Below are 10,410 nucleotides of genomic sequence, written 5' to 3'. Positions count from 1 at the left end.
TCTCTCACCCGACCTTGGTATTACCTTGGGGGCTGGGGGGGAGGTGAGTGGGACGGGAAGTGTGATGGTGGGAGATGGATTCAGAGAGGATTCACGGACACCGCCCTGCAGGCCTCGCCCTCCAGGGGCTTACAGTTTTCACTGGGTGACAAGCTAAGTGTGGTCTGGTGACCCAGAGTCTAAGGTTGTGAGAGATGAGGGTCCAGGGACTGGAACACACAAAGGACCATGGGAGATGAACTAGAGGAAGGCAGACACTCTAATGAGGCTGAGGAAGGCTTCATGGAGGAGGTGGCAATGTGAGCCAGGTCCTGCAGGCGTTGAGATTCCAGTTAAGTGGGAGGGGGGTGGTGGAGAGGCAGGATGTCCCAGGAGGAGAAATGGCCGGGGCAGAGACATGGAGGGTCGACTGTATATGGCAGGTTACTTGGAGCCACAAGCTGCGCTGGAAACAGATTCCTCTTTGTGGCAGGAAAAGAGGTCTAGATGGTAGGGGGGCTCTTTGAATGCCAAAGCCAGGAGTCCACAGTTGAATTTGGCAGGCACTGGGCATCACTACCAGTCTCTAACTGGGAAGAATGGGCTAATAGCAGTTGGGGTTTTTTTTCAGCCACACTGCATAGAATGCAGGATCTTAGTTCCCTGACCAGGGATAGAACTTTCACCCCCTGCGTTGACAGCGCGGAGTCCCAACCACTGGACCACCAGAGAAGTCACTATAGCACTTTTGGAGAGAGGATGTCGGTGGAGGGAGAACTGCGCAGGATGGAGCCAAGGTGGAAGAGACCTGAAACAAGAAGAGGGAGTGTGTGTGTATGTGGGTATATGTGTGTACATGTATGCATGTGTGTATATGTTGTTGTGTGTGTGTGCTTAATCACTCAGTCATGTCTGACTCTTTGTGACCCCATGGACTGTAGCCTGCCAGGCTCCTCTGTCCATGGGGATTCTCCAGGCAAGAATACTGGAGTGGGTTGCCACGCCCTCCTCCAGGGGATCTTCCCAACCCAGGGATCGAACCCAGGTCTCTTGCATTGCTGGTGGATTCTTTACTGTCTGAGCCACCAGGGAAGCCTGTACATGTGGTTATGCATATACATATTTGTGTGTATATGTGAGTGTATGTGTGTATCTGTGAGTGTGTGTGTCTAGAGCAGTGGTTCTTATTCTTTCAGGAGTCACAGATGCCTCTAAGCCTTGACAAAAGCTAGACCCTTAGCTTAGAAAAAAGCACAGACTCAAAGTTTTGCCTTCAGTGATGAGAACAGGAGATGTGTCCATGCATCTCCTGAAGCTCGTTTGCTGGACCTCCTAGGATTCAGATCTCCTGAAAGCCCAGCTCTCCCGTTTGGTTGCAGAGTCTGCAAAAACTGTCACTGAAGGCTCACCACAGCACTTGGTCCTGGGGAGCCTGGTGCCTCTCCCCACATCCTTTCCCTGGCAGGACAGTTCTGCAGCCAGGACTTCAAGAACCAGTGGGTAATGGGGCTGGGCTGGAGCCACTTGGGCACAGGCTCTGGTGAGAGCTCCAGGCTGCCAGGCCCGCTTCCCCAGCTCCCAGCATCAGCAGACCCAGGAAAGCTGCATCCCTGCCAGCGCTCAGTGCCATTCAAGTTGCCTTGAAATAATCCTGTTCATTCCTTCCTACAAATCCTAGTGCTGAGAGCAGCTGAGAAGCGGGACCCAGGTGTCCTGGCCCCAAAGTGGGGAGCTCGCAACTAAGCTGTTTCTGGGTTTGCTGGGTGACTCCTGGGGATTCAAACCCTTCCTGGGCCTCCACCCTGGCTGTCTTCCTGCAGCAGAAGTTGGCCTCCCCCAGGAGTTAGGGTGGGCCCTGCAGACTCTGAGAACACGCCCAGCAAAAGCCACCCAGAGTGGGGTGGCCTTGGAAGGGGCTCCCCTGTCCTCCCTCCTCACGTTCTCTCTCCCGCACCCCATGCTCACAGCTTCGGAAGCATTGTGTAAGAACCTTTCTACCTCTGCTGAAATGGCATTGATCAAAACCACCCCTGTACCTTCAATCTCACAGACAGAAAGCAGAAGCACCAGGATTGAAGAGTTTCCAAATCCAGCTGGCAGGTTCTTCCCTCCACCCCAGGTTGCTCCAAGGGCCGGTGGCAGGGGGCTGGCCAGACAGGGAGCTCAGCATCCACCCCAGCCCCAGGTCCTATCCAGGTCTGGGGACCTGTGGTGGGCTTGCTGAGGGGAGGACCACTGCTGTCACTCTGCCTCCCCCAGGAAGCCTCCTGTGGGGGTCCATTTGCAGCCCTAAAAAGGGGTGCTCTACCTTGCACTTCACAGTGGCCTCTCCCCACTGTTAAGGAGACAGAAGCCCCTTGCCTGTGGGTTTTTTGTTCTAAATCTATGCTGGTCCAACATGTGGCCAGTGAAGGACAGGGAAGCCTGGCATGCTGCAATCTTTGCATGCGTGCTAAGTCACTTCCATTGTGTCTGACTCTTTGCGACACTATGGACTGTAGCCCATCAGGCTCCTCTGTCCATGGGATTCTCCAGGCAAGAATACTAGAGTGAGTTGCTGCGCTCTCCTCCAGGGGATCTTCCCAACCCAAGGATTGAACCCGTGTCTCTTATGTCTACCTGTATTGGCAGGCGAGTTCTTTACCAGTAGCGCCACCTAAGAAGTCCAGAAATAAGTCACTCAGTCGTGTCTGACTCTTTTCGACTCTATGGACTGTAGCCCATGGGATTTTCCAGGCGCGAATACTGGAGTGGGTTGCCATTTTCTTCTCCAAGGGATCTTCCCAACCCAGGGATCGAACTCAGGTCTCCCAAATTGCAGGCAAACTCTTTACCCTCTGAGCCACCAGGGAATCCCAAGAAGCCCACAGGGGTCACAAAGAGTTGGACACGACTTAGTGACTGAACAACAATATGTGGCCACCCGCCACATATGGCCACTGAGCACTTGGAATGTAACTAGCATCACTTGTTGAAACAATAATGTTTTAGATAGACTGGGTTGAATTTTTAAAATATGGTTTAAATTGATTTCACCCATTTCTTTTTACTTTAAAAAATATTTATTTATTTATTTGGCTGTATCAGGTCTTGTGATACGAGGAATCCTTTAGCTGCTCCATGGCAAGTGGAATCTTAGTTCCCTGACCAGGGATCAAACCCATGTCCCCTGCATTGCAAGGCAGATTCTTAACCATGGGACCACCAGGGATGTCCATCTTCGTACTCTTTTAATTTGGCTACTAGAATCTTTCCAAGCGTGTACATGCCTTACATTATATTTCTATCGCACAGAGTTGCTCTAGGTAGTAATAACTCCTTACCACTTCAGGGTTTGGTATAATCCCATTAAAAATTCTGTGAAATGAGAAGAGCAAAGCCTACCTGCCTCATTTTACTGATAAGACAGGTGGGTCTCTGTGAGGTCAAATGACTTAGTCAAGGTCATATAGCCAGGAGGAGGTGGAGGCCAGAAACAAAGGGGTGGAGGCCAGGTTTTCCTGTCTGTAGAACAGAGACCCACTTTCCAAGACAAGCCGGATTGGACTCACTGGAAAAGACCGTGATGCTGGGAAAGACTGAAGGCAGGAGGAGAAGGGGATGACAAGGGTTGAGATGGTTGGATGGCATCACTGAGTCAATGGACATGAGTTTCAGCAAACTCCGGGAGATGATGAAGAGCAGGGAAGCCTAGCGTGCTGCAGTACATGGGGTCACAAAGAGTCGGACAGGACTGAGCAACTGAACAACAACCAGAGAGATGTCTCTTTCTCTCCATGTTGGCACTGACCACTCCTGGGCCACTCACTCCCCCCAGCCCCCACCGAAGCCACTCTCCCCCTCCATGCTCCGTAAAGCTACTGCTAGAAATATCCCCCTGACAACCCCATTAAGACTCATGCCTCTTGGCCCTCCATTGAAGCCAGAGTCTGATCTCATGTTAGACTCCATGGCCTATGATTCCCCCATCAAAGCTGGTGCCTTTGCCCTGTCATTAACGGGCTGACTCCTTTGTACCTGCTGCCACTCACGTAAGTGCTCCAGGGTGAGAGAAGCAATGGCCACGCCCCCTGGGATGCACCCACCGTCGGTTCCCCTCGCCCTCCCCACCTGGCTTCCACCCTTTTTGCCTCCTCCTTGGAGATGAGCATATTCAATGAGGCTAGGGGACTGTTTCTTTAATTTCCCTCCCTGTCCATCCTGGAACGTGATAAAAATACCCAGCATTGATCTTTTTTTCTTCTCCTTCTGCCGGGGATAATGTTTACCCAGGTGTCAATCAGGAGAAGAATTTGGCTTCCTAATTTCTCTTCTCCTCCCTGGGGGCCGTGCGTCTCCCCGCCTCACATGGACACTGAGCTGGAATCAAGGTTACTAATAATCCCCCAGCACACACAGACACCGAGAGCACATATATTAAAGTCACATATTGATTTATATTTTCAGGTCCCTCTGCCTTGCTGCCCAGCCTCAGCCTTTCTCTCTGCCAAGGAGAAGAAAGAATTACACAGCTATATTTATTGCCAAGATGTTTAGTGTAAAGAGCATTGTGTCCGAAGGTAATTCCCATCCCACACCCTCTTTGGAGGTATTTTTTAAAAAACAGCATGGCATCGCCTCTCCATGAGCATTTATCTTTTGTTGTTCGTTCTTTAACTTTTCCCCGAAGGAAGCAGTCAGACATTTAAGGTAGACCATCAGATGGACTTCCTGACTTGACAAATGGTGGCGGCCATCCCCAAGGAGGCTGGAGGGGTTTTTGCCAGCGGAGATAATCTTGTTGCAGGTGCAGGAAAGGGGTGGGTAGGAGGTGTGTGGATGGTGAAGCAATGGATTCAGAAGCTTTTAGAGGTTGTCAACAGTCCAAAAGCCACCTTGTAATTAATGGCTCACCATCTGTGGTCCCATTTCACAGTTGGGAAAGTCGAGAAGTTGAGGAATGAGTTTACTTACCACGGGGGCTTTAGTCTTGACTTCATCAGGACTTGATAGGAAAAAATTTTCCTCCAGGCATGGGTGACTCCTGCGCTTCAGTGGGGACATAGGTCTCTGGCTGAGGGGAGGTGGAGGTGGGAAGGAGGGACAGACAGCCTGGAGATTATTTCTTTAAGGTGAGATGGGTGAAGGAAGGGCTCTCAGAGCATGAAACCTGGCACCCACGGCCTCCCCCCACACCTCTGCTTCCACTCAGAGTGCCTGTCACTTTGTTTGACGGGGCAGCCATTTAAAAATGCCAAACCATTTAGCTCCAGTTCCCTCAAGAAAGCTCTTGGAATGGAAGTGAAATGCTGAGCATGAGAACTTGCACAGACTCAGCACCATTCCCTCCAAGTCCATCTGGGAGTTTCCTTGTCTCTCCCAGATATCATCTCCTTTATTCTTCACAAAGGCTCTGGGAGGGAGAGGGTGTCAACCCCATTTTACACATAGGAAAACTGAGGTTAAATAACTGGCACAGGCTCACACAGCAGAAAAAAGGCAAGGCTCAACTGCAGCCCAGTTTTCCAATTCCTCCGCAGGCCTCACCCCTGCACCCCCACCATGGACACAGCCTCCTGGTACTCAGTTTTTGGTGCCCTTCCTTCAGATCCCTCCAGCCTCCTTCTGAAACCATTTAACTCAGACTGGGACTCTAACCCACATGGCTAGGACTTGAACCCCCAGCCAAAATCCACAGTAATGAAGCTCACATTCTTGATGTCTCATCGCAGAAAGAATTCAGTGAGAGACAGAGGGATAGGTAAGAAGTGGATTGATTCACAGAGAAGCAAACTCCACAGACAGAGTGTGGGCCATTGCAGAGGGCGAGTGCGGCCCTGTGAAATGTGGCATGGTTAGCTTTTATGGGCTGGGTTACTTCATAGGCTAATGAGTAGGAGGATTACTTCAACAATTTGGGGGAAGGGGTGGAGATTTCCAGGAACTGGGCCACTGCCCAATTTTTGGTCTTTTGATGGTGCCTTGGAACTGTCATGGCGCCTCTGGGTGTGTCATTTAGCTTGCTGATTGAGGATCAAGCTCTAGTTGAAGTTGGCTTGTCTGCCATCTTGGACCCATTTGATTCTAATCAGTTTATGTTGTGTCCTTGGGCTATGTCAGTTTTTCAAAAGTTGTGCCCTGCCCCCTTCCCTCCTGTTTCACTTCCCTGGCCCATCTCTGAGGTCACGGCTCACCTTCAGGCCCAGCTAACTCTCCATCCTTGGTACTGGAGAAGCACTTCCTTTCTGATTGCGCCCTGATGCACCCGGGCTATTGGTCAAAGCCTTCCCTAATGGAGCCTGCCCCCACGTGCCCCGGCCTGCCCAGCTTCTGCCAGGGACTCTAGGGGGCTGGCCACCCCCTGCTCTCCCTTGGGTATTCTCCAGTAGTTTGAAGTGCTTACAAACCCAAAGTCCCTCATTTCATTCTAGAAGAGTTTTCACCCCCTATCAGAGCAAAGAAGTAGAGCCACGATGTGCCAGCCCAGAGCTGGGCAAGGTCCCTCTGCAGTGTTGGCCCCCCCACAACAACTCTGCAAGGTGAAGGTTGAGCCCATATTACAGATGGTGAGACTGAGGTTCAGGGAGCATAAGGAACATCTCCTGAGTCACTCAGAGGATAAGAGGACTTACTAAGGTTGGGTCAATCCATGTGACCCAAAGTCCTTGCTTTGGATCTCCCTCTTTATCTCACTCTCCCCTCCCGGGCTGTTCCCATCTGATCTGACAGGCCGGGTGAGGGCAGGAGGGGTGGAGGGCAGACAGCACAGGGCGCGGCGGGAATCAGCAACGAGGACCCTCCCGGGGAACTTTTCCCATTGAAAATCTGTTCCCCTCGCGGCCACGGGTGATGTATGGCTGGAGCTGATGAGAAACGTGCAGCGGGATGGAGGCGGGCGGCCCGGGAGGGGGCAGCCCGGCATTGAGATTCCGCGGGGCGCTGGGGGCGGCGCAGGCCCTGACACGGGCCGAGTAATTGATCTGGAGGTGCCAATTTGCAGCAACTAAATATTTGGTTTCTGCCTCTGCCCGCTCTGCACTCTGCTCAAACAAACTTCAATTAAAAGCGAAAAGCGAGGGGTGGAGGGGCGGTGCGCCCGGGTCCCCGCGGCCGGATCGATGGCGCGGAGCCTGTGGGCGGCGGAGCGCGGCGCGCCCGGCCGGGGGCACCGAGGACGGGGGCGGGACGGGCGCCCTCTTCCGGATCGCCGAGCACTGGGCCCTGGGCCCGCGAGAGGCAGCGCCCGAGGGAGGGCCCGCGAAGGGCGACTCTTCCAGGTCCCAGCCGCGGCTTGATCTCAATCTCGCAGAGCCGAGGGCGCCTGCATTGTACAATCGGGCCAGCCCCGACACCCCCATTCCAGACGTCCAAGCCTGTGGGCTCGGGCAGGGATCCTGGGGTAGGAGTGGCCCCAGGGCCCTGTCCCTCCCTCTCAATGCACCCACCACTTTGATGCCGGCCTTGCCAGTCAACAGCATTCATTCAGCGTTTTTCCTGAGCACAGCTGCGTGTCTGGTGCACAGGGCGCAGAGATCTATCTCCTCTCCGGGGTGTCTGCCTGGCTGTGTACCCTTGGGATGACTAAGGTGGGGTGCGGGGGCGGGGGGAGCAGGAGGGGGTGAATCTAACCCAAGCCCCACCTTTGATGGGGGTTTGAAGGAGAGAGTTTAGAACAGGGAGAAGGAGCAGAAAGATGCTGAGGAATCGGGGAGGGGGCTTCGGGGAGGTGGCTACTGCCTGGAGCAGGGGAAGGAATCACTGGGTCACCCCTAACTCGTTTTGGGGTTCAAGACAAACAGAGCAACCATAGTCAGTTGCTGGGTGGAGTTAGTCCCTGGAGAAATTCCTATAAGTCAAGGATCTTTCACTACTTTGGGACAGGGCCCCAGCACCGCTCAAGGGAGCTAATCATTGGTGCTGGGAATCAGGGGGACCTCAGGGTCTGCTGGGTGGTGCAGCCAGGGGGTAGTTAAGGCAGTTTTGGGAAAGATGTGATGCAGGATGCAGGTGGGAGTTGGGAGGGGGGGACAAACAGGCATCTGGCTCAGCAAGGAAGGTAGGGATAGATTCAGATGGATGGAGAGAGAGAGGGAGAGGGAGGGGGAGGGGGGCCCTTTGAGAGGTGTGTAAGTTTCTTGAAGGTCAGGCAGAGGTGCTAGGAAGGTAAGTGGGGAAGACTTTGTCCCCTGCCATTTCTGTGTCCCATCTTTTGGAGTCCAGAAGAATGCTTCCAGACTTATCCCTTCACCAAGTGAGACTGTTGAAGGACCACTCAGCTGCAGGCTGCAGCACCTTTCCTCCCTGCCTCCTCTTTAAACCCCTTCTCCTTGTCCCCCCAGGATCCCCTTGGGGGGATCTGGACCCCTTGGTCCATAGCTGGATGTGAAGCACAGGTCCTGCCCATGTGGGCCCCACTTCCGGGTATTGGGATGATCCTTCAGAGTTCTCCTAGGCCCGGGAGGCCTGGGTACCAACCCCATTCCCAAACACTGGACTCTGGAGGAGACTGATCTCACCATCTGCCCTTCTGCCCTCTTCTACTCCAAGCAGACACCTTTCCTCCTGGCGCTCATCTTTGTGGCTTAGGTAATGAGAGCTCTGATGAGGGAGAACCCCTGCTGGCCCACCCCCACCCCCCAGCCCCAGAAGCCTCCCTATCCACCCCAGCTCTGGGCTCCCTGGGGACTGCATGCCCCACCCAAAGCCAGAGCCCCTTCTCAGCCTGCAAGCTGGGTGCCTGCTCCCTCACATCCCCCCCCCCCCCTCCCTCCCTCCCCCTGGGCGCTGAGCTGTGGAGCAGAATGATTTCCTGTAATTGGCCAGCAATCCGGCTGCCCGACTTGTTCTATCGACATGCTGGTTAGCTGGAAATTGTATTGGAATCTCAGTGATGGGGAGGGGAGGGTGGGGAGCAAAGGGAGGAGGTTCTTTGGGCCCCAGCTGGGTGCAGCCTCAGCTCTGCCGGAGGGATGGAGGAGCTACCAGCCAAGTCTCCCCTTTTCCAGGAAGGAGTTGGAGGGCCGGCCCACAGTGCCTCAGCACCTCCTGCGTTTTCCTCCTTCTCACCCGCCATCTCTGGGGTTTCTCCTGTCCACCCCACGTGGCCCCGGGTCATCACTGCCACCCAGCTCCCTCTCCTGCCTCTAGGACAGGTTCCTCTTGACCTGGAGTGCCTTTGTCACAGCTGCCCTGGCTGTCCCTCTCCCATCCAATTTCTAGCCCTGGTGGCTCCTTAATGGAGGATCCTAAACCTTCCCCGGAGAAAGGGACGACAGAGGATGAGATGGTTGGATGGCATCACTAACTCGATGGACACGGGTTTGGGTAAACTCCGGGAGTTGGTGATGGACAGGGAGGCCTGGCGTGCTGCGTGCTGCGATTCATGGGGTCGCAAAGAGTCGGACACGACTGAGCGACTTAACTGAACTGAACTGAAACCTTCCCCTGCCCCTCCCTTCACCCTCTCCAAGGACAGAGAGGCTGAACATCTGAAGAAGAGTTGACGATAACTCCTATATAAAGACCCGAGGCGTCATTAACGATGCACTGCAGGTTGTGGGAGGGGCATTGAACTAGGGGTCCAGAGCGTGGGATTATGCCTGTTGGTTACGTGGGCCTCCGGGGCTCAACCTCTGAGCCTCAAATTCTAGCTCTGCCTCCTGCACTCTTTCTCAGAGTTGGGAGGTTTCAGGAGACAGCTGCGGGAGGTGCTTTGGACATAAGGCTCTGCTAAGCACCCTAGGGCCGGCCTGGGCCTGGGGATGGTTTTAGGGGCCCGCCTGTCCCCTTCATCCCGCGCCTGGAGGCCGATACGCCTGCAGCCCTCGCCGGCGTCTTTACTGCTCCGCGCCGGGGTGGTTGAGGACCCAAGTGGGTTAACGGAGAGCAGCAGGGCCCGAGCGCGCGGCTGGAGAGTGGGAGACTGGTCACCCTAGCACAGGGCTGGAAATGGGGACACATCCCTCCGCCCCGCGGCGCCCGGGTCCCGCAGCTCCAGCAAAGAGAACGCGGCGAGCCGCACTTCTTGTTAATTAGCGCCCCGGGCCCGGCCGCGCACCCGCGCCTCCACAGCTGCCGGGGAATCTGACGCCGGCCGCGGCCCCGGAGGAGAGACGGGAACGCCACCGGAGAAAGTTAGGGATCGTTTCGTTAGCCCCGGCCGCCGAAGCCCGACCCCAACCCGGGCGGGTGCTGCCATCTGCCGGCCGGAGCGGAGGGTGTCGCCGGGTCGCGGGACCAGGGCTTGAGGGGGCCGGGGACAGGCTCTTGCTTTATCCAAGGGGCTCCGGGGCGACCTAGACATGCAGTGATGCCCCAGAGGAAGTAGGATTCCTGTAAGGCCGCCTTGAGCCAGCAAGGCAAAGTCTGGGATGAGGAGGCCGGGATGGCGTTTTCTCCACACCTTCCTGATTGGCCATCCTCTGACATTCTTGCATCCAATTCAGTATACTG

This window comes from Giraffa tippelskirchi, chromosome 3, assembly GCF_054371585.1.
Source record: "Giraffa tippelskirchi isolate mGirTip1 chromosome 3, T2T-mGirTip1v1.2.pri, whole genome shotgun sequence".
Lineage (NCBI taxonomy): Eukaryota > Metazoa > Chordata > Mammalia > Artiodactyla > Giraffidae > Giraffa > Giraffa tippelskirchi.
Note: the sequence above shows the minus strand (reverse complement) of the source record.